This window comes from Cupressus sempervirens, chromosome 2 (assembly GCF_028749045.1).
Source record: "Cupressus sempervirens isolate cs-2001-9-10 chromosome 2, ASM2874904v1, whole genome shotgun sequence".
Classification (NCBI taxonomy): Eukaryota; Viridiplantae; Streptophyta; class Pinopsida; order Cupressales; family Cupressaceae; genus Cupressus; species Cupressus sempervirens.
This window is the reverse complement of record NC_143119.1, coordinates 709848047-709871331: the sequence shown is the minus strand read 5'-3', so window position 1 is coordinate 709871331 and position 23285 is coordinate 709848047. Positions and strand designations below refer to the sequence as shown.

The 23285-nt window shown below is 37.3% G+C and overlaps 1 pseudogene; it reads right to left on the bottom strand.

The window, feature by feature from the left end:
* Positions 1-311: 311 nt before the first annotated feature.
* Positions 312-23285, bottom strand: part of LOC149575347 (type I inositol polyphosphate 5-phosphatase 8-like) — a 59245-nt pseudogene continuing 36271 nt past the window's right edge.

Below are 23285 nucleotides of genomic sequence, written 5' to 3'. Positions count from 1 at the left end.
GGGCATCTAGTCTTGCCTACACCCCCTACCACTCCACCGTCATGGCATCCAACCTCCCCTCCACCCAGCCCATCTCTGTCTATAGCCTCCCCACCTCTACACCTACCCTGTCTAGCCTGTACTACTCTGCCACATACTTCCATCTCCCAAACATGAAGCATGGAGAAATGGTGTAGGGGAGATGCTCTACCTCCTCTGCCCATGGTCCCAAGCCCATGTATGGCCTCCACACCACTGCCACTATCTCATCAATTTGCACTCTCTAGTAATATACTAAATCTGTGTGGTGATATGTCAAAGGCTCCACCCAACTATATGCCACTGGCTCCTCTAGCTACCTGTCCTTGTGTCCCAATGGCCTGAGCATTGCAACATGCTCTCACGCCCACACCTATAACAGTGTCAAGAACCCATTGCTCCTCCCTTGTCAGCTGTCGCCCTGGTACACTATCTGATGCAGGTCCCGGTATAGCTTGGCCAACATCAGAGAACCTCATGCCGTTGGGCATCCTACATCCACAATCTGCATCACTACTAGATCCATGATCCAGATGCTCATCTAATGTGAAATTTCCCCTCCAGATCCTATACTCCACTTTGAGCCCCATCAGTCTCTACACAGCTACCTCTGTTGTCATCTCTCTAGTCATCATGACTGGCATCCCTCGCACTAGCAGTTTGAAAATGTGGTATACATCCTCCAACGTCACCATCATCTCCCCCATCAGTAGGTGAAACATCGTTGTCTCATTGTACCATCTCTCACATAGTGCTATCACCATCGTCATATAGGTACAGGTATGGGGAAACCTCACTAGGTAGCCTAGCCTGATCGCCTTGACCCATGCCGAGTCAGCTGGCATCAGCATCTCTCCAATGCACAACACTGCTACTCGCTACTCCTATGACACTAATGCATCCCAATGACCACTGTACACCACCAAAATAAATCCAACCATTAGTTTTCTATCTCCTTGTTTATCCTCGCACCCTCCCTTACCTCAACCCCAACTTTTTCTACTTTTATTCTGCAAAAAATTGCATTCTCGTGGAAACAGCGTCCCCTCAAAGCCTACCACCCACATTCCCATAGAATTATTTTTTGGTGAGATTGCAATGTTGACTCTTCTCTAACCCTTGACCTTTCCCCCTGATCCTGCTAGTGTGTTCCCATGATCTTTCCACCTGGTGATCCCATTGATCATTGATCCCACAGGATCGCATTCCTACACTGTCCCCTTTTTCCCAATTTTTTGCTATACAATGAGCTTAACCCATGGGGATGCATTCCCACTGCATAAATCATGTTCCTCTTTGTGGGGATGCGATCTCACTACCTCTATCCCATTCCCACATGACTTCCCATCTCAGGATCGCTTTCCCACAAATACCTGTTTAAACCCTTGCATCATCCCACCTGATGCTATTTTTTGCAAGATTACGATCCCACTGATCCTGCTTGCATTCTCGTTGGAACCATGCCTGTGGGATCACATTTTTTCCTTCATGGGAATGATCTACCAAAAGCATAAATAAAAATCATGAAGAGGTTTTAGACCCTACCGATCGATCGAGCATCCCTCGTACTCGTACTTGTTGCATAATGTCCGCTCGGTGCTCTGGTTGCCCAATACTTGCCATCGTAATCTCTACTGCAGAGCTCCTAATCAACAATATCTCCTCCTCAATAAAATTTCAAATGACCCCTTCTAGCCCCCTCTTTTCCCCTTATAGCCTATCGCAGTGCCCTGCCTACCCCTCTCAGTCATCCCAACCTTCCCAAACATTTCCCTCTCCCACCCACAAATCACAAAACAACTTTGTACACTTATACCAACTCTTGGTCTATCAGCTTGTACCTCTGCTTTCATTGCATATCATTGTCTCTATCCCCACTTTTGTGTCTGTTCACCAAATTTTACATCTTGCACACATTGCACAACTCTTGGTTAGCTTTTTCAATGCATCCTTTAGCTAGATCTCCTATTACCAATAGTGTTATCCTTCTTAGTTCATCTTGCTCAATGCATCACTCATCCAAATCCACCAGCTTAGGTGCTCTCTGATAGAACCTTGTAGGATATAGATTTTCTCATGTCCGATCTTGGTCTGTTAGTACCTCGTCCTACCCATCTCATTGGAAAATGGTTCTCTTTTGGATTTTTGCTTTCTTTTGATTTGGAATCTTCCCTTTTTGAGTCTTGACGTATCTTTTCCAAGAAATCTTTTTATTCTCTCCTCAAGGTTGCCATGATCTTCCATATCATGGTATGTTGTGAATGGGGCACTCTGAGCGTACAGTTTTGATCAGGTCTTTTGTTTGTTTTTTCCACTTGTGGGTTACCTAGTCTTAGTTCCATGTTGCTTCCTCTAGAATTCATGTGTTGCTAGGGCAATCCTTGTGTGCTTGTTTTGAGTTATTTCGTTAGTCCTTTGGAAAGTTGGTGAACATGCCTTGATGTTCTTGGTAACCTTGGCCATTAACCCAACATTCTTGTATTAAATCTCATGCTCAACTCTGTGGTGTTACTTCTTTTTGTCGTCTCCCCCTGCTCAAACCACTTCCATGACTTCCCTTCATCTCCATTATCCCCCATCCAAACCTCTTTATCTTCCCATCATCCCTACCCTCCTCCTCATTTCCTTTTATAGTGCTCCACTCCTTCGTCCTCCCCCCAGTCTAGGATAGTCTTAAGCTTGCTTCCTCTTATGCATTTGATTCTCCTTTATCATTCTCCCATAGTGAGATTTTGAGCTACTTTAGCCCCTTCTCTTTTTTAATCTGTGTCTCTGCTCATCTCAAATTATTTTTCATTTCAAGAAGCCGTCGAGCCTTGTCTTCTCTTTCCACCGCCTTCTTGTGGGGGCATCTCTAAGTCTAGTCTCTCCTCTTCTTACCCGAGACTGGGGCAACCTTGTTGCTAAAACATCTTCCTCATGTCATCTCCGTTCAAACTTCTTTGAAATAGTGTTATCTCAACACTATGTCAAAGAGGGGAAAAATGTAGACACCTAAATTTGATTACACCACTTTGGTAATCCTATTCAGCTATCTCTAAAAGGCATCATTAATTAAATTCTTATTTATTTAATCCTTTTCCATCCCCTAGCTGATTAATTGAATTAATCATCTATAGTCCTAATTGATAAATCAAATAACCCATTATTTATCAATTAATCCTATTCTCCTATCTAATTCCAAATCCTAAATTTATTAAAATCACTTTAATAAATAAAACCCTCAAATCTAATAACCCCTAAAGCCTATCTTAAATCCTCCATTTAGCCTAATCCACCCCATCCACCCATACTAACTAAGCTTAGCCACAAACTCACCCACCCTCATAAATGCCATCCACTTGCACATCTCTAACATCCCTAATCTAATCCTTACCCAAGCCTAACCCATCCCCTAATCATTTCCACAATCCTAAATGAGCTTAAGACTTTCCTAAACCAAGCTACAGTCTCCCCTCAAAATATCCCAACCACCAAGCCATGAATGCTCTTACAAAGCCATAAATGGCTCGTACATCCTCACTCATGACTCTTACATACCCAACCACCCTCATCAAGCCTTTGACCAACCCATATCCTATCCTCTCACACCCATCCTCCTTGTGACAAGTGTCCACTCCCTATTGGTGCTAAAGAAGCACAATCCATGTGCTCTCCTCTCATTCAATCTGAGCCCTCCTTAGCCATTTCCCCATCCTTGCATCTTAGCCCTCCATGCTTCAAGCCTCTAGCATATAAATTGGATCCCCTCCCAAACCATTTTACCACAATCTTTAAGCTAAAGTTACCATGTCAGTTTGAGAAGCCAAATCCATACTTTTACATATACGCACACCAAAAATCCCAAATCCACCTCCATTGAAGCATTTTGAAGCTTGAGCATACATCCCAAATCCATATCAAAGGACACCTCTACAAATCAAGTGATCATCATCATTGAGAGAGCCTATCCATGGCTCATATTCTCATTCAAGGACCTCACTTTGTCTCATCTAAAGTTTATATTAGTTTTGTTAGTTAATGCTTTGTTTTTTTAAATAGATTAGTGTTTCTTGCTAACATATTAGTGTATACAGTTAGTACAAGCATTTGGCTCTTCATCTTGAAAGAATTATCTTTCTTAAATGTATTAACAAATATGAAATGAAGCTGGGCTTGTGGATGTTACTATGAAGCAATCCTCAAAGTATATTTGCCCACATAACAGAGGAAGAAAGCTCATGACTTTGGAGGTGATGCAAAGTGCAATGTTGAATATAGGAAGTTTGAACTATTTTTATATTACCATATAGTTTTCTTGCCATCTTTCTCACTATCCCCATGAAGCATGAAGCTAGATAAAGCCATAACAAACACAAGCCGCAACATTAGAGCCCTATGGGGAACTGCCTCACATTTTGAGATTTGAAATCATGTTGGAGGCTCTTGGCAACAGGGAGCAAAGCTTAAACAACAAACATGGCATGTAGCTCCAAACCAATATTACAAGGATGCCAATAAAATGTATTGAGATGCATGAAAATAGGATAGCTCATGCTTTAGAAGAATAGCATCCCACAGCTACAATAGTGACACCATGTGCAGGAGGAAGCCTCATGTCAGCAAGGAAGGGGGGAATTCATGTGGGAGTTGTTGAAACTTTAACACATGGAGGTCCAAAGCCCACATAAAGGGAAAAATTGTAGCATGTGAGATTTCCATAACTACCACGTCTCTAAGCAAGAGGGTTCACATGCATAGGGGGAAGAAGGAGTTTTAAACAAGAGCCTCAGTCTAAATATAAGGATTTGAATCACGTCAAAAGTAGGGCATTTGCCCATTCTACTCCATGTGCATAATGAGGGCAGGATCATCCACGCAGGCAAAAAATAATGTTAGCACAGAGCATTGCATGAGCAATATAAAGGAATCCCCACATTTAACATGGAGCTAGAATGGCCACAAAATGTGTAGATCCATAGTATATAAGGACATGGAGACTTGTAAACAAGGGAGCTAACGAATGGATCCATGCATGGGGAGCATTCAACGATAGATTAAGGAAGCCTCTCACCATGGTCGGTAGCAACTAAACTTTTAATCCCATATGCACGGGATTCTAAGTTTTCTTATATTATAAAAGTGGGCAGACTCAACTTGATAGTGTCTTCAAAGACACACATATTATGTGACACCAAGTTGGTATATGGCGAGACCCGCATGGTAGGCAAGAGCTGACTTAATTTTGGAAGCGCCATATAGCACATTGTCACTGCTAGTCGCATGATCGGGGGATGTGATTCAAAGTCGTGTGATGTCATGACTATGCCGTATGATCGGAGGAAGAAATTTGAAGTTGTGTGATGCTTCAATCAGATCATAATATCATGGATGAATTTTAAAGGGCCCTCGACCCTATGACTTCATCGTATGGTCAAGGTAAAATTTTCCATGTTGCACGATCTTATGACAATATCGTCAGATCGAGAGGCCCGGGAGAAAGTGGTGTGATATTGCGATCTTGCCTTGTCGTAGGGTCATAAAACAATTTGTTTAGCCCTCCAATGTCATGAAAATTCCCTTTGTCATATGTTCACCAAACAAAATTTGAAGAGGCCCAATGCTGCGAAGATTTGCCTGTCGTATGGTCGGGAAGAGTTCTCAAATGGGGCACGATGTTACGAATCTACTTTCATCGAGCGATCAAAGATTGATTTGTGATTTCCTAAGATGCTACAAAAAGGAAGGTTTAAATGATTAATTTTTAATCATTTATTAATATAATATATTCCAAATACATGATTAAAAGGGGCTCGCTCAGCAAATCAAAAATGGACACATGGACACTTGGCAAAGATGGGAGCAAGTTGAAAATGATTTTAAAATCGTTAGAGTTCAATGTTTTCAGCGCTCGGATTACTAAAGGGAAATATTTGAATTATTTATAAAGTTATATAGTTCAGATTGTGTAGTCTTTTTAAATTTTTCATTTTAAGTATTATGTTCTACCTGGGAGCCAAAATTTCAGAGAGCTCTCAGAGGGGCAATTTTTATCCAGAATATGAAGTGTTATATACCGTCAAAATTGGGAGAAGATGAATTCTCCATTTTTGCAATCAATTTTTATACAGGTATCAGCTAGTGGCAGCTACAAGATATTTTCTAATTTTAGGGACATCATGGTAAAATGTGAAATTTAATGTTGCAGATGAAATTGCAACCAAATTTAGAGATATTTTCATCATTCTTAACTTCTCCAACAATTTTCAAGATGATTTGATGGTTTCTAAATGCAGTTGGGATAGTTATGAATTTTGGTAATAGAAATATTTGATTTTCATGGCAAAACAAGTTGAGACATGATGGAGATCAGATTTTGGGCCTCAGTACAGATTTGTGATGATCTTTTGATATTTTTCGAGGAGATATTTGCATATTTTAATTGGAAATATATCAAATATTTTGTGCATCATTTATGGTTGATCAAGTGCAGGTAGATGAAGGATGATCAGTTTTACCAACTCCAGATTGAAGACATTCTCAGTGGGACAGATGTCAATAGTAGATCACTTTTTCTGAGATATCTTCTTTCCTATATATCTCCTTCTGCTCATTGTAAGGGTTCCAATTTTTAGAGCTTGTGAGACCACAAGGTTGGATCAAATTTTTTGAGTTGTGATACCATTTACTTAGTCTAATTCTATTATGAACAGCATATTGTATTCCTTTTGATGCATTTTATATTACACAATCATTCTCCTTTGTGTATTTTTTGAGTTTTTGTATGCAGATGATGTATTACTTTCAATGAAATTAATGCAAATATTTTCACCTTCTTAGTTTCATTCTGATTCTTGTCTCCTGCTTTTATTATTTGCAATGTTCTATGTTTAAGAGATAAGGGCTTAAACCTAGTTGCATCCCTTTAAGGTTGTATGTCATGTTGAACTTGCTATTGGACCAAAGAATCCAAGTAAATGCTTATTTACATTGATAGGGTTGCAGTTTTCATTAGAAGGATATCATCATAAGTACGAGAGTTTTAATGAAGATTGATGTCTATTTGCAAGCCAAATAGATAGATCATGTGCCTAAATGTATGAGTATGTTTCAGGTACCCATCTGTATGTTAAAGTTTAGTTGATGCCCAATGGATAAGGGACTGGTCCGCTTGAAGGATACATGTCCTTTGTTGTTGCATACCCAGGTTATGCTGAGATATCAAATCCTAATCGAATATCTTTCATTTTGTGTTTAAGAGTTAAAGGAGTAATCCCTCACTTAGTTTATCTAGTTAATGTGCTCTGTTATCAGCTATTTCATCCATGAATGCTTGCATAAACTTAGAAGATTAAGGGATTTTATCTATTTTTCCAGATTTAGTTGTATGCCTTTACACTAGTACCATATAAAGAATCTAAGGTCCACTCACCTAGGTCTAATGGAGCCCAAAGAAGAAGAAGGATTTATCCTTATAGTTGGCCCAAGACTACAATCAAGTGCACCCATCATAAGAATTTGCTAACCTTAGGTGTATTGCTCTGGTTTCTTGGTTATTTCCAAAACTGTTAAATCAGGAGCCAACACATGGAATAGTGATGCAACTAAGGCATCTTTTTTCTTATTTCACATGAATCTACTGGTCAATTAATGACAAGCACAAATTTAATTACAGGTAACAAAATAGCACAAGAATTAAAGAGATGTAGCAATACATGCATTTCAAAATCATGCATATAGATCTAGATTTCTTGTCTCACTTTCTATGATAGTATATTTGTTATCCAATAAACTTTAGTTAGTGGCTATAAAGGTAGATACTTCCATGGTCCTTAGACTTTAAATCCATTCTTAGGATTTGATTTATAAATCCAATCATACATCTTAGGAAATTATAATTTTTATCACACTAGAAATAGTAGATTGGTATATTCCTAATATACTCAATAATAAGGGTTATTATAGTTTTTATTTTTAAGTGTGCCAAAAATCATACTATGGACCTACCATAATTATTATGCTGAGAATTGAATGATTGGTTTTGCAGGCTAATGTTTGCCATGCATATTAAATTCTTACAAATGGAGCATTAAAGGAGGAGAATATTGTTGTTTAATGTACAATGACATAGAAAATAATATTATTAATCCTCAGTTAGGGATTATCATTGTAGACACCTAAAAACCTTTAGAAAATAAAGTATTTTTATTTTCTGAAAAAGTCCCGATGATATCATCATTATTAATTAATTAATTATTTAATTAATTTATTTATTTTTATGCCATTAAATCCCTTTATCTTAATTAAAAATATTTAATTAAGGAATCCCTCCCAAAAATGTTTAAATCTTATTTAAACATTATTTCCTTATTTATTAATTATTTAATTAATAAATTGACCAAAAAATCCCAAAATAAATAATTTATTTATTTTTTGCCCAAAAGTTGGCCAATTTTCTTAAGACCACTAACCTCTTCCAAAATCTTCTAATCCTTCTTTAATTTTAATTAAAGGCTAATCCCATCATTTCCTACCCCTAATCCCAACTCAAAATATTTAATTAAGATTAAATATTAATCCTCATGTTTATTAAAAAAGTTTTAATAAATATCTCCTCAACCCAAACCCTTGAAATAAATAAAACTTTATTTATTTCCTAAAAATCTAATTTATCCTCATCCTAAGAAGTTCTAGACTCTTCTAGAAAGTCTTCATCCTCATCCTAGGAAATTCTAGACTATTCTAGAAAGTCTTTATCCTCATCCAAAGTCTAGACTCTTCTAGAAGATGTCTTTAAACCTAACCCTAATCCCCTCCTAACGTTGTCACATTCTCTAAACATGGGTTAAGAATTACTAACCCAAGCCAAAGTTAACAAATATCTCCTCCTTCACCCACCCTCATTAAATGCCATCCACTTGCCTATCCCTAAACTTATCCTAAACGATCCTAATCCATCCTCTAATCATTTGCACAAGCCTAAGCAAGCTTAAAACCTTCCTAAGCAAGCTTAAAACCTTCCTAATCAAGTCCAAGTCAAATTTGCTCTCATCACCCTCAAAATATCTCAACCATAAAACTTTATGAAGTCCACTAGGCCATAAATGACTCTTACAAGCCCTTTTATTGCTCTTACAAGTCATTATGAAGGTCTTTATGAATATTTTATCCCTTGAGCCTCCTTTGTTGACTCATCTTTCCCCTTTCCTCCATCCTCTCACCGTGTGACATGTGTCACTCCTTGATTGGCTATAAGGAAGCACAATCCATGTGCTCTCCTCTCATGCAATCTAAGCCCTCCATAAGCTTTTTGCCATCCTTGCATCTTAGCCCTCAAACCCTCAAGCCTCTTGCCTATAAATTGGATCCTTCCCCTTTGCAAAATAACACAATCCATGAAGTAAAGTTATAATGCTATTTTCAGAGCCAAATCCATACTAAAGCCATCTATCAACACCAAAAATCCACAATCATCCATTGAAGCCTTTGGAATCATATTAAGCATACATCCTATCCATTTAGATAAAGCCACTCAACAAGAGAGCTTCTCATTGAGAGAGCCCATTAATGGCTCATATTCTCAATTGAGAGCTCATCTTAGTCTATCTTGAAGTTTATGAATTTTGTTTAGTTTGTAGAAGCTTTATTTAAATTTGGTTTCTATTAGCATACTAACATTGCTCATATATATTTTGGCACGCCCGGTGGGACCCCGCATGGGTCATCTTCATTAGTTTTTTTAGTCAAGTTTTGTATGTCATTTGCTAATTTTGGCTAACTTTGCTTGTTTTTGTGATTGGTAGGATTGTATAAATTGGTTTTGTAGGTCCACATGAGCATGAAGAAGACAAAGGAACTCATAGTCAATCTCATAGTGGTTGCAGATTTTTCAAGCTTATAGGTGGACAAAGCACTTGAAATTCTTCTTCCTCTTCTTGTCTATATTCTTCTTATTCCATCTACTTCTTTTTCTTCTTCTTGTGGGAGATCTTGGCCATTTTTTTTGAAGGAAGCAAAATCATACACACTTCTTTTTAGTGCTTAAAATGAACCCCTAAATCATACTTAAATCCATTAAAAACTAAAAATTTGCAAAAAAAAAAAGAAGCCTTTTAACAAGTGAAACTAAACCAATCTAATCATTTGCATCCTTGCAACATCAAGGTTTTAGATGCATTCATGCAAAGTTAGGAACACTTCATTTTTGGGAATTTAAAAAGAACTTCAAGTTTCCATTTCAAAAGGTTCAAAATCAACACTAAGTGCACACTAAAATCTAAATCAAACTCAAAACATCAATCAAGGATAAAATGAACCTCATTTGAAAATATTTTAAAGTTCTTTTTAAAATCTCATGAAAACTAAGAGTCCTAAAACTTTTGTTATTTGTTCCAAACAAATGTCTTGTTGCAAAATCTTGAATGTTTCTTAGGTTTTTCATGCATCAAAACAATCTAGGAATATCATTTTTGGGCTTAAAATATGCAAACTAGAACACAAAATCTTGAATGAAAAGCAAAGTCCAAAGAGTCATTTTCACTTTTGAGTCCAAAACAATCTTGAATGATCTAAGGTTAAAACAAATCTCTTCAAAGTTCTTAAAACAAAACACAAAATCTCAATCTTGAATGCTCAAAGGAAAAAACTTGAATGTTTAATCACTTGTCTTTGAATGCATGTTGCTAAAAACACTCTTGAATGCCATGGATTAAAATCAAATTTTCCTTGAATGCATGATTAAAACAAAAAATCCAATCTTGAATGCCAAGGATCAATTAACCATTGCAATATCAAACACTTCATTTGGAGCTTCTAAAATTGAACAAAACAAATCTCTTTTCCACATGCAATTTAGGTAAAGTTTGATTTTTGGATATTTAAGAGACTTTGTTAAGTTAAATACAAATTTGCAAAAATCAATTTGAGTAGTTCCTTGGACTCACCTCTTTTCTAATCACCCATCAATTCAACCATTGGTTGCAATCTCAGCACCATTTATGGGGATGGGTCTACTTGAAAAAGGTGTTAAATGTTCCACAATCTAACTCACTCACTTGGTCTTTGAACGTTTGCTTTAACTTTATCAAAAATTTTAAATGACCAAAAATCTAGATTAAATCGATCACACTTCAAGTTTGGGCACTAAAATTGAACAACTATTGACGTGGAGGGCCTCCGGGCGCACGCTTGGCAATCGAGTTTCACACATCTTTGTTTTGGGCTTAAAATAAACTCACACTCAATCTTGAATGCCTAAAAATCAATGAACATCACATGGTTTTGACGCATTTTCAATGGTGCTCACATTTCTTATGTTGACGATCTCTCGACTTTCATTATGCTAATGACGCTGTCAAATTGGAATGAACATTGTATGCCATAATCACAAGTGTCTTCAATCATAGCTTACAAAATTTAAATCATCAATTGAAATGAACGCGTGTCTTTTAAAGCCCAAGATCATGTATGTGGTCTTGTTTTACACTTTTTAGGAGGCCTGCTTGGGGATTTCATCACCCCTTGGGACGACCTCAACTCCAGCATTTCGGTGGAGTATAAAGATCGGGAGGTGAATCCAAAGACACCTCTCTTGGGATCAAAATTTTGTCACTCGGGCTAAGCCTCAAGGAACTTTATACCCTTGAGAAGTGAAAGAGGAGAAGTGGGTTACCGCTCCTCTTGGCCGTGTGACATCTTTTTGGTTTCATCTATGGATTTGGGCCTCACGTACCTTGCGTATATCGAGGACTCCCTAGCTATAACAAATTTCATCCTTGTAGAAAGCTTCCTAGGATGTTGGTGTGTTTGACGTGCTTGCTCAAAACTTTTGTCTGCTTATTTGTTCATAGCTTTTGAATGAATGTTTTCCAACTTTGGTCAAAATCCAAAAAAAAAAGCAAAAATTTCCCAGCTCAAGGCATACTTAGCATAGTCACTGCCTCATCAGAAAATCATCCAAGCTCCCCCGCTGCAACCAAATCTATCTAGTTCCTTGCTTTAGAACAATCCCAAATCCAAAGTCTCTCCAAATCATCCCCCCCCAGCCAACTAGAAACCCAATCCAAAATCACACCCAAGCCTTTAGAGAGTTGTTGTCATTCTGCTAGAATTTTTTATCGAATCAATCCTACCAATCAACCAATCTCACCAAGGTTATCCCTTTGACAGAGCATTGTCTAGGGTAATCCAGCTTTGTCACTTGTATCCCTCATCACCTTGAGCTAAAGGTTGGGATCCACAAGTGATCAATCTCGTGTCATGCCATAGGATCATTAGTATATTCTTAGGTTAACACAATCTCCACCAATCCAGCACATAAGAAAGAAAAACTCTCACTTTTTGACAGCATGCCCTTGAAGTCTTCCATCCACAGGAAAGCCAAAAATCTCCAACCAATCCTCCTTAGGTCTGTCATGCAACTTTGACTCTCCCTAGGAAATCTTTCATCAGCCAATCCAAAATCTCTACTTAACCCAAATCCAACCATGAGCTTTCATGTTCATCCATACACAAGACCCCATCCCCATCAAACTCATCATCAAAGCATGAAGTACCAATCCTATCATGATGTGTTTGGTCGCATTGTCCTTGCTCCTGCCACCTCCTATTCTAATGATGATGAAAATCTTGTTGACTATGACGGGTATATTGAAAGCCTTAGAAACATTCCCCCAAGCATCCCCCAAAATCCAAGAGTTATTCCAAACTATCTAGTTATGCCATCTGATATTCCAACTTCCCCTCCATCACCCAATCAACCAAGCTTCCAATCTTCCACCCCCATCACACTAGCTATTCTTGTCAATCCACCTCCACCTCTGACACACGAGTCTCCAAGGAAACTACTAGAGGAAATACAAGAAAAGTCACCTCCAGCAGTCGATAAGCCATGTCATCTAATCCAACCATGTGAAGTAGTCAGTAATGAAGCTTCCCCATCTATAATATCACCTCCATCTCCCATAGCTATCATCCCCATACCATCCATCAAATTGCTTAAAATTCTTCCACTTCCCGCAAGCATCAAAATCCCACCACCTGTCAAATCCCTCCAAATCCTATCCACATCGCCTCCAAGCATTTCCAAAATCTCTCATAATGACCCTTATGCATCCATCTTCTACTCACCCATCTCCACTACTGAATCTCCCATCTATCCATCCGCTGCCTTTGAAGAGTCCATCCCTTCACCTCCTATCGCACCATCCACTCCAAACCAATCCTATCAAGATCCTTCCCAAAAGCATGTTGACATCCCCCAAAGCATAAATGAAGATATCATCGTACCATGTCTTCCATCCATAGTGCAGTCACCATCTCCTCCATCTCCAAAACCTCGAGCCATATCTCCTCCACTACAAGATATCTTGTCATCCCACCAGCTACATCAAGATCCTATCCTTCCATCTCCCCCACTCCATGCTTCCATCTTACCACCTACCCAAGCTATTCCACCATCTATAATCTACCCTCTTGGTTCACTTACATTCATCCACGGTGGCCCTCTCTCAGCAGAAGAATTAAGAACAGTATCTCCCCATTGCAATACACCTAATAAATCACTTCTACCATTTTCTGCAAGAAAAAAGTTTCCTCAGCTTGTTCAAATGCTCAATCGATGGCATTATCAAGGTCAAGGTTTAGGACCACAAGAGCAAGGAATCAAAGAGCCTATTATTGCACAAAAAAATCTAGGATTTCATGGTCTTGGATATGTATCCAAAGGCTCACCATCTAAAGGTGTTGGTACACCACACCCCCAAACCAAGCCTATCTCCAAGCCCACCATGCCAGCTTTCCATCACTCCTTCAAGAAATCTTATTTCATCCCCCCTCCACCATCTTTGCAACCCAAAACAACCTACCATATACCCCCTTCATCTGCTAAATCCATTTTGGGTCCCTATGTCCCAAAATCTACCATCCTCCATCCTCCTATCAGCCATTATAGAAATCCTATTCCATCCATTCCTATGCAAGATCAACAAAGGCACATATCAGGGCACATCATCCATCATCATCCCCCTACATGCTCTTTCATATCCTCTCCATCTCACAAAGCTTCTCCTAACCATCTTCCCAAAGCTTACCACACCAATGTAAATGCCAACTTCAAAATACATAAAGCTAAAAATCCACATCCTAGGCAATCATATGTCTATTCTAAAAGACATACTCCAAAAAGGCAAAATCCAATCAAAGAATGCAAAACAATGCAAAAGCCTATGAAAAGAAAATCCAAAACCATGTGGATCCCCAAGAAAAAAGTTGAAACCCAATGCATAATGGCATCCACCATTGCTAATCCCCCATCTAGTGACTCATGTCCCCCATCTCCTAACTCCATCTTGGGTGCCTATATCCCCAAGCACGCTTCCACAAATCCTCCATCACGCCCGCATCTACCATCTATCTTCCATATGCTCTTTTCACACCCGTTCCAACATGTGCCAATGTTGCTCTTGCAAGCATCCCCATCTCATGCTCCTTTCTAGCATTTTCATCCCTCCATCTCCTACCATCAATCCCATCTAATCCGATCTATTGTATAAATCACACATCCAGTGTACCAACAGCTAGCAACAAAATTGAACATTCCAACAGCTAGTGAAATATCCCAAAAAAGCCAAAATAGCTAAAGAAAGCCAAAATCATTCCAGCTAAGTCCAAAGTCAAAAAGTCAAAAAAGAAAAGAAAAATAAAGCGTCCACTGGTGAAAACTTGGCAATTCAAGTGCCTTGGACAAGTACCATGATGGAAACTTGGCAAACAAGCGTCATGCGTAATCCCGCCATCCCCAGCTTAGCCTATCACCCTCATGCTTTTGGTCATCTCTTGACATCCAACTCCATCTTCCAATCTATCCACCTATCCTCCATCCTCCAACTTTCATCTCACACCATCCACTAATCTTATGCAGCTTCAGCCAATCATCTCAGCTATCATCCATCTCCCTAGCCCCTTCAGCTTTTTCCATCCTAGCTTCAATCCTATCACATCCATCATAAGACCTCCTTCCACGTGTTATCCTCTGATTGGGGGCACTATATTCCTTGGAGATCTTGTCTTGTCCATCCTCCCTTGTCATTGGTATCTAGCTCTAGGCTATCCTCATGCAAACCCAATGTTATCTCTTTATATCCATCATAATTCTAGCTATCTACCATCCTATCCAGCCATCTCATCCTGCTCCTCTAGCTATCCTTGGTCACAAAATCTCTCATCATCATTGGATGCATCTTGCCAAATCCATATCTTTCACTATCACCCCACCCTTAGCTTTCGCATCTTGCACAACATCGAACCATGCTGCTATCCTATCATCCTAAGCTTTTGCCTGCTTGTAACTATCTTGGTCAACTTCAGCTTGTAAATATCTTGGTCCGTCAGCTTGTACATCCTCTTTAGCTTAGTACCATTGTATCTATCCAACTTTTGTGTCAGTTCCTCCTTGATCAGCATCTTGCACACATCGCACATCTTGGTTAGCTATTCCAATGCATCCTTTAGCTAGATCTCCTATCACCAAAGTGTTATCCTTCTTAGCTCAGCTTGCCAGACGCATCACTCATCTAGATCCACCAGCTTAGGTTCTCTCTGATAGGTCCTTGTAGGATATAGCTTTCCTCATGTCTGATCTTGGTCCATTAGTACCTCGTCCTACCCATCTCGTTGGCAAACGGTTCTCTTTTGGATTTTCGCTTTCTTTTGATTTGGAATCTTCCCTTTTGGGTCTTGAAATATCTTTTCCAAGCAATCTTTTTGTTTCCTCCTCAAGGTTGCCACGATCTTCCATATCATGGTATACTACGAATGGGGCAATCTGAGCGTAAGGTCTAGATCAAGTCTTTTGTTTTTTTTTTTCTTTTCTGCTTGTGGGTTACCCAGTGTCAGTTCCACACTGCTTCCTCTTGGACTCATGTGTGATGCTGGGGCGTGTTTGTTTTGAGTCAGTCCGTCAGTCCTCTGGATAGTTGGTGAAAAGGCCTTGATGTTCTTGGTAACCTTGGCAATTAACCAACAGTCCTATAGCAAATCTAGTGCTCAACTACATGGTGGTACTTCTCTTTGAAGTATCCCCCCACTCAAAAAGCTTCAATAGTTTTGCTTCATCTCCATTATCCCCCATCCATATCCAGCATCCGTCTCTCCTACCCCAGCTGATGCATTAGTATCTCTTTGAATCACTCATCACTCTTAGCTTTAGGGATCCACAATCCTAGTCTTAGGGATCCACCAATCCAAATCAATCCACCAAGCCTCATCTTTCGAGATCCACAATCCTAGTCCTAGGGATCTCTGAAACCCATCTTCTGCCAATCTGACTCTTTGAAATCCTATTGCATTAGCTTTTTAATCCCCTCATCCATCTCCCCATTCTGAATTCCTTTTATAGCGCTCTGCTCCTTCATCCTCCACCTTCCCTAACGTCTTAAGCTTGCTTCCTCTTCTGCATCTGATTCTCCTTTATCATTCTCCCATAGTGAGAGTTTGAGCTAATTTAGCCCCTTCTCTTTGCCAATCTGAGTTTCCTTGTTCATCCGAGATTCTTGTACTTTTCAAGAAGCCATCGAGCCTTGCTTTCTCTCCCCGCTACCTTCTTGAGGGGGCATCTCACAGTCCATTCTCTCCTCTTCTGCTCTAGCCTTGGGCATCTTATTTTCTTATCTTTGATGACATGCCACTTGCGGCATCACATCAAAGAGGGGCAAAATGTAGACACCTAAAAACCTTTAGAAAATAAAGTATTTTTATTTTCTGAAAAAGTCCTGATGACATCATCATTTATTAATTAATTTATTTATTTTTATGCCATTAAATCCCTTTATCTTAATTAAAAATATTTAATTAAGGAATCCCTCCCAAAAATGTTTAAATCTTATTTAAACATTATTTCCTTATTTATTAATTATTTAATTAATAAATTGACCAAAAAATCCCAAAATAAATAATTTATTTATTTTTTGCCCAAAAGTTGGCCAATTTTCTTAAGACCACTAACCTCTTCCAAAATCTTCTAATCCTTCTTTAATTTTAATTAAAGGCTAATCCCATCATTTCCTACCCCTAATCCCAACTCAAAATATTCAATTAAGATTAAATATTAATCCTCATGTTTATTAAAAAAGTTTTAATAAATATCTCCTCAACCCAAACCCTTGAAATAAATAAAACTTTATTTATTTTCTAAAAATCTAATTTATCCTCATCCTAAGAAGTTCTAGACTCTCCTAGAAAGTCTTCATCCTCATCCTAGGAAATTCTAGACTATTCTAGAAAGTCTTTATCCTCATCCAAAGTCTAAACTCTTCTAGAAGATGTCTTTAAACCTAATCCTAATCCCCTCCTAACCTTGTCACATTCCCTAAACATGGGTTAAGAATTACTAACCCAAGCCAAAGTTAACAAATATCTCCTCCTTCACCCACCCTCATTAAATGCCATCCACTTGCCTATCCCTAAGCTAATCCTAAACCATCCTAATCCATCCTCTAATCATTTGCACAAGCCTAAGCAAGCTTAAAACCTTCCTAATCAAGTCCAAGTCAAATTTTCTCTCATCACCCTCAAAATATCTCAACCATAAAACTTTATGAAGTCCACTAGGCCATAAATGACTCTTACAAGCCCTTTTATTGCTCTTACAAGTCATTATGAAGGTCTTTATGAAGATTTTATCCCTTGAGCCTCCTTTGTTGACTCATCTTTCCCCTTTCCTCCATCCTCTCACCGTGTGACATGTGTCACTCCTTGATTGGCTATAAGGAAGCACAATCCATGTGCTCTCCTCTCATGCAATCTGAGCCCTCCATAAGCTTTTTCCCATCCTTGCATCTTAGCCCTCAAACCCTCAAGCCTCTTGCCTATAAATTGGATCCTTCCCCTTTGCAAAATAACACAATCCATGAAGTAAAGTTATAATGCTATTTTCAGAGCCAAATCCATACTAAAGCCATCTATCAACACCAAAAATCCACAATCATCCATTGAAGCCTTTGGAAGCATATTGAGCATACATCCTATCCATTTAGATAAAGCCACTCAACAAGAGAGCTTCTCATTGAGAGAGCCCATTAATGGCTCATATTCTCAATTGAGAGCTCATCTTAGTCTATCTTGAAGTTTATGAATTTTGTTTAGTTTGTAGAAGCTTTATTTAAATTTGGTTTCTATTAGCATACTAACATTGCTCATATACAATCATCAACCATCCTAAAGGTCAAGATGTTTATGCAAGTGTCCCTAAGGTGATCTACTTTTATAAGATTACTTTATTGTTCAATTTCGTAAGACTATCTCATAAGTCTACTCGTGTGACTTCATAATATAATTGCTCTATTCCTGATGAGACTATCTTCCAAGGTTCACCCATGTGACTTACTATTTAAGATCACTTTCTCTAATTGTCTATTTTCATTTCATTCAAGACTACATAGGAAGGGATGTGAACATACAGAACTTGTTTGTTGTTGTCCTTGGAGATAAGGACTCTGTAAAAGGTGGGAGTGGGAAGGTCATTAATAGTGGCCCTAATGACCATATCTTCATTTGACAAAGAATCTTTAATGGATGCTAAAGGTAGATCCATAATCTCTTCTTCAAACCTGAAAAACCATAAATCATCAATTAACTACAAAGTGAGAACCATCAATGAGATTAGAATAAGAGCTGGAGCATCTGATACAAAACATCTCACTATGGTATCTAAATCTCAAAGGCCTACAGGAAATCATTAAAACCTTACTTTTTTAGCCAAACTAACCTTTTATTCTTTGGAAGATGTTTTATAAGAAGTTCTTTTGCATTTTTTGATAATGTAGACTCTAGCATTGATAAGTTCTGCAAAGCATCAACACAAAATTGCATACAAGATACAACCTCAAACTTGTCTGCAATCATTAGTACTTTCGAAAGTGTAGTTTTAGTGTATGCTTTGAGTGTTTCACAATAAATGAAGTTTAGAAAATCCATAAATGCCACTTATTGTGCAATCAGTAAAAGCAACTTGGTATATTAGTTATTACTAAATGCAAAATAGTATTTTAAAAATTGAGAATCAAAAGAAAACATAAAATGAAGTTTTGCATGTCCAAAATGCCACTGCCATTTCTTCTCCAACTAACAATAGGAACTTTACATATGCCAATAAAAAAATAGCATTCTAAAAATTCAGAAAAGCACCAATCAACAAAATATACCTATACAACTTAAATGAATAGTGACATCTCTTTGCTCTGATTCTTGCATACCATTCGAGAAAAGCTTCATTTGTTCCAAAAAGGTTTATAATTAGAGGTCTAAGAAAATAGGGTACATTAGAGAGATTGAAAGTATGTGAAAGCTATTCTTACTTTGTAAAAGAAAGGACTCTTTAACACCAATAGTAGTGAGCTAACTTGTATGCTTCTGACTCTCACTGTAGAAGCAGAACAATCCATGCTACAAGAACACAAAGTCTTATCACTTCCATTTTGATTATTTGCAAAACAAGGAAATGGAAGAAAGTATCACCATACAACAAGCACAATTTTTTTTTTATCGGATATGTAGACATCTAAGCAATCATTGTAGCAAAAATTGTAGCTAGGGTTGCATGTCCTAATACTTGTCAAATGTTTCATGATATCAATAAAGAAAGTGGAATATAAAATTCAAAGCAAGGCTATGGTCATAAAAATTAATCATAACTAGTGTTGTATCTAAATTTTTTTGTTAGCTCACAAAATTATCACTCCTAAGATTGACAACTTAGTCAAGACCTGATGGATCATTTCTTAAAATTTGAACAGACTTTACAATCAAGATAATTTATTGGCTATGCTTAAGGTGTAGGAGTTTTCTTTAATCATTTCCATAAATTCTTAATTTATTTTTGTAATGTATACCATTATGCATAAAAAACACTCCAAATTGGTCTCTTTGTCAAGCCCTAAAAATTTCAATTTTTGAGAAGATTATGTGATAGGGAAGACATATTAACCACAACACTTAAGGTGAAGGGATTTTTTTCCATAACTTGTTGATTGATTTTTTGAAATCCAAATTGCTTTGTGCAGATTTTGTAGTCAACAAAGAATCAAGCTATACTGGTTCAAGGTACAAAGAGGAACAAAGGAAACATGTAGGTAAACAAGAATGTTGCTACACAAAGAAAATTATTCATGAATGCCCTTCTTAAATCATCTTAAATCATGGGCATATGATGATGTGGGCCAAATTAATAGAAGCATTGTGGTGGTATCGCATTGCCTTCTTTAGAAGGAAAAATGCCATTTGTAATACAAACATCCTTTACATATCACTAAGAGCATCAAGCTCCTATTTATAAGTCTACCTCCAACAATATTCACCTTAAATAAAAGAGAATATATTCGCATACAATGAATGGCATACAATGGAGCATTTTGCAAGACACTAAATAGCAAAAATTATACAAAATGCATAAGAAAAGTGACAAATACCAGGCCACTTGCCCTAAAAATGTTTGGGGTTCCCATCCACATACTCTACAAGGAAAATGAAAGGCCTTTCATCTTTAACTACCATCAGGATTGTTTTCCTCAAGCTAAATGAATTACAGTTCCATGTTCCAAAGGAGTAATAATCAAATACTTAAAAATGTATTCTGAATTTGATTTCCACTTTCCTATCTCTTTTATATTATTTTTCCTTCAACAGTCATGATTCTCTTCAAATGCCCCTTAACTTTTGATAAAACTTTAATTTTAATTTTATATTTATATTTTAATTTATTACTATTGCATTCTCAATTCAACAAGGGTGCATTATATTAAGTATTCAAAAAGGATGTAGGCTTTTGAGGTTGCTTTACCATGTGAGGATTCTAAGGAAGAACAAAAAATTCAAAGGGGTTGGAGCGGGAGATATGGATCCCATGGAAAGACTCATTGAAGCTATAACTAAGTAGGGAGCTCTAGTTAAAGTCTCTGATATCAAAAGTGAGTTGAATACAAAAGTGTTCTTAGATTGAGTACAATTTAAATAAATATGGCATGGAAAGAATTGAAGAGATTGGTCCATAAAGAGTTAAAATTGTAGTAATTATCTGAAGTCTCATGCTGCTCTATGGTAGGAGAATATCCAAAATGCTAGAAGAAGACAAGGGAAAGAAATGATAAGAATATGGAAAAAAATGTTAAAACATTTGAAAACTAAATCCTTGACTTTAAATTACAAGAAAAATATTTTTACAGAATTCTAAAATCTAAAACAAAAGGAGTCTTCCATATTAGACTACATTGAAGAAGTTTTGAAGTTGTAAATTGAGATTAATTTGGGAGGCATACAACAAGAGATAGTACACACTTTTTTAACTGCTTCATTCTCTAGCTAGATAGATCGGACACACCTAAAACTTATATCTCTTATATTCTATTACAAACCTTTGAACTCGATATAGAAATTTTTTTTTAATCACCAGATTCTATACAAAATGAGTTAGCCCTATTCACAATGAATACTATGGATGAAGCATATCAATCAGCCTTAAAAGCAAAGGAAAAATTGAATAGGTTGGCCAGAGTGGCCACCAAAAAAGGTGGCAACAATCAAAATAGAGGAAAAGCAAATTTCTTCAAAACAACCAAAGAAGGGTAGCCATATGATAATTTGAACTAAAATTCCAATTGAAGATACCAATCTTTTTGAGATTGGAAGCTTTTGAGGTGCTTTATCATTGATGTGTATGACCCCAAAACCCCAAGAGAGTGATGGTGAACCCAAGAAGATGGAGAAGAATCCTTGATATAAGAATTTGAGGTAGAAATGGGTGAGATTGTGATGTTGAATAGGACCTTGATAGCTAGAGACAAAGTTCCACATTGCTGATTGGAGAAGAAACAATGTGTTTTGACAATAATGCAAGGGTAAATATAAAGTGTGCAAGATTTGTGAAATGCTACAAAATAATAACATTTTTTTATCCCAAAACCAACTCCTTACAAGTTTATGTTTGAAAATGGGTCATAATGTGTTTGTAAATCAATCTTGTCTAGTTGACCTGAAAATAGGTTGATGTGGAGATAAGGTGTTGAGTGACACTGTCAATGGATGTTTAACACTAATTTTTTGTTAGGTCTTGGCTATATGACATAAACATGACTCACCCTGGCATAGAAAACACCAATGAGATACAACATGAGGGTAAAATCCATTTCTTGAGACTTTTTAAAGGAGAAGTAAGGACTAAATGAACATCTATCTCTATTTGCAATGGATTAAAAAGAGTTTTAAAGAGAATCTAAGAGATAAGTTCTCTGTCTTTTGTACTCTCAAGAAAAGAAGGAATTGGCCTGGCACACAATCCTATTAGATGTGCAAAAATTATTACAAAACTATTATGGTTTTGTGCCATTTGATCAATTTAGTTTCAAGTGCCAAACTTCCAAATTTTAGAAAACAAGGAAATGAGGAGGAAAGTAATTGAATTGATAGAAAAAGAGTTTGGAAGAAAAAGCATGAGGAGGAAAATGGATATTATATGTTAGATTATATGTCATGTGCCTAGGTCTTTGTGAAGGATTTCCTTCAAATCCAAGGATGGATTGTTTGACAGGATTGTGACGCCCTTTGGATGTCCAATGCTCTACTTACCTCTATGTGAACAATGACCTAGGTCCTTAAATTACACATTGGAAAGGTTATTCTAGTGTATTTTGATGATACCTTGATTTCTAGCAAAAACATGGAGAAGCCTAAAAGAACATTTGAGAATGGTGCTTAACATATTCATAGAAGAATTTTGCAGAACTATTATTTTGGTTAGTGTTATTTTAGAAAATGGATTGAAGGATTTCCTTCAAATCCAAGGATGGGCTATTTGAGGGGTTTGTGATGCCCTTTGGATGTCTAATGCTCTACTTACCTTTATGTGAACAATGACCCAGGCCTTTAAATTACACATTGGTAAGGTTATTATAGTGTATTTTGATGATATCTTTATTTCTAGAAAAACAATGGAGAAGCCTAAAAGAACTTTTAAGAATGGTGCTTGACATATTCATCTTAGAATTTTGCAAAATTGGTATTTTGGCTAGTGTTATTTTAGAAAATGAATTGAATGTGGATCTAGAAAAAGTTGAGAATTTTCTTTAGTGGTTTGCACCTCTAAGTATTGCTAGGGGAAGGGCTTCAATGGGTTTGTGAGTTTACATTAAAGATTCATTAAAACTTTTAGTGACATAAGTGCATCATTGAATAATTATAGAAAAGAAAGGTTTTCTACTTAGACAAGGGCACTTGATGCAATATTTTAAAAACATAAGAGG